Genomic DNA, 2,084 nt, shown 5'->3' with positions numbered 1-2,084 from the left:
TCTCTGCTTTTAAAGACCAAGCACAAGTCCTCACGATGGTTGACTGCGGTTCAGGACGAGCCAGCCAATTTAACATGGCTAGAGCTAGAGACCATCACCCCGGTGTATAGCAGATACAAAAAGACATCTTTTCTTTATTCTGCTATCGCCATTCGGCGAAAGCTAAAGCCGCTACTACTACAACAACAACAACAACATCTTCTTCCTAGCCTTTTGCCTATTGAAACAGGGTCGGCGTTTCTTGTCAGTCTCTACCAGGCATGTGTGTATCACTCACTCATTGATGTATTTAAAAAATCCGAGTATTTCACCAATGTTCTTATCGAACTCTAGACCTTCTGTAAGTATTGGGATTCACGCGAGAGAATGACCTAATGGCCAAGTTTCCGACATTTGAAAAGAACAACAGACTTTCTGTATACCAAACAAGGGCATAACCACTGGACTAACCGTACTCTCAAATTGAACTACATAAAATTCCAAAAACAGGAAAATAATTTCTTCAGAAAATTTCTCTCGTCCTCCAATCTCGTGTTAACCCAGAACATAAATGGGAAGTATTGTGTCTCTTCTCGCTTCTCGCCCATCTGAAGAGAGGCATACTACGGGATGGGCATGCTACGACACAGAGCACACACGTCTAAGTTGTTTCACTGCTACAAAATAAATAAACCCAAGTTATGGGTTTTGATTCAGAATATTACTTACATGTCAGAGTTAAGGTCATGTTCGGTGGGGGTATGTGAGGTGTGCTTCTGTACCATGCAAGATCTGGCTACCGACTCGAATAATCTGCAAAGAAAAAAAAAACACAATATGTATTAGAAAACTGTCATACAAAATATCAAGGGAGAAGAATTTTTTACAGTTCTTTCTTCGATTTCGGGACGGTAGGACCTCCGTTTATTACAGTTTCCGCTGTCAACTCTTTTTTTTCTCAAGATAAAGCTTCTCATGTGGACTACCAAGATAAAAACCGAAATTCCTCACAAATCGCCCGAGTGAAGCTCTCTTGAGCCTGGTGAGTAACAGGAATGAAAAAAACTTACTTTTCGATTTCGGGGGCGCAGTGCACAAACTCGTGATCCCAGAACTTGTATACAGGGTTCTTGATAAGCTCGATGAAGGTGATCAGGAGGCCCCATGGGTGAGGTCGGTTCACGATGAGTTCTCTCTTTCCCTCCCTCCTATCTCATATTAACCACAGGTGGGGTTCAAAGTAACACAGGACATCAAGGTATTAGGGAATTAGGTTTGTAGGTACTAGGTACATTGTATAGGGAATTAGGTTTGTAGGTATTAGGTACATTGTATAGGGAATTAGGTTTGTAGGTACTAGGTACATTGTATAGGGAATTAGGTTTGTAGGTACTAGGTACATTGTATAGGGAATTATAGGTTTGTAGGTACTAGGTACATTGTATAAGGAATTAGGTTTGTAGGTACTAGGTACATTGTATAGGGAATTAGGTTTGTAGGTACTAGGTACATTGTATAGGGAATTATAGGTTTGTAGGTACTAGGTACATTGTATAGGGAGTTAGGTTTGTAGGTACTTGGGTGGTAGGTAGGTGTGTAGGTACCTATTTGGGTAATGTGGTTTAGGAACATGGGAATAAGCAATATAATAGACATAGAACTTCATGGAGATGGAACTCGATATCTTTTGAGATGAACAGTTAGCCAGTGGTCTGGTGGTTAGCTCGGTTCTATCAGGACATAGAATAAAAATTATTTCAACGGAAAAAAGCCGCTTTCGATTACCGTTTAGAAACAGGTGTGTGTGAAAATCTAAATGTAATACCTATAATTAACAAAAACTAAATCTATTTTTACTTTCTATTATTGATTCTATCAATAAGGAAAAAAACCTACTTGCTCTTGTAAAAAATAGGGTGGTAAAATTTTGAAATAATAATTTACTAGGTATGTATAGGGTTTGGGTTAAGCTTATACGAATATCGCCGTGGGCTGGAATCGAACCCGCGACCTAGTACAAACTGATTGTGATTCTTCTCAATCATCGATGACCTGTCTTCCTTCTCTCTTCGATTTCGGGACGATAAGACCATAGCAGTTACAGT

The 2,084-nt window shown here is 39.6% G+C and overlaps 1 long non-coding RNA gene across 1 annotated transcript in view; it reads right to left on the bottom strand.

The window, feature by feature from the left end:
- LOC108252421 overlaps positions 1 to 1,169 on the bottom strand; it is a 10,368-nt gene extending 9,199 nt beyond the window's left edge. Inside the window, exons 1-2 of the long non-coding RNA XR_001809509.2 lie at positions 1,050 to 1,169; positions 709 to 792 (exon numbers count right to left, since the gene is read on the bottom strand). This is a non-coding gene — a long non-coding RNA (uncharacterized LOC108252421). The remainder of the gene's footprint in view (positions 1 to 708; positions 793 to 1,049) is intronic.
- Positions 1,170 to 2,084: the final 915 nt, after the last annotated feature.

This window comes from Diaphorina citri, unplaced genomic scaffold (assembly GCF_000475195.1).
Source record: "Diaphorina citri unplaced genomic scaffold, Diaci psyllid genome assembly version 1.1 scaffold493, whole genome shotgun sequence".
Taxonomy (NCBI): domain Eukaryota; kingdom Metazoa; phylum Arthropoda; class Insecta; order Hemiptera; family Psyllidae; genus Diaphorina; species Diaphorina citri.
The sequence above is the reverse complement of the archived record's forward strand: the minus strand, read 5'-3'. Positions and strand labels throughout refer to the sequence as shown.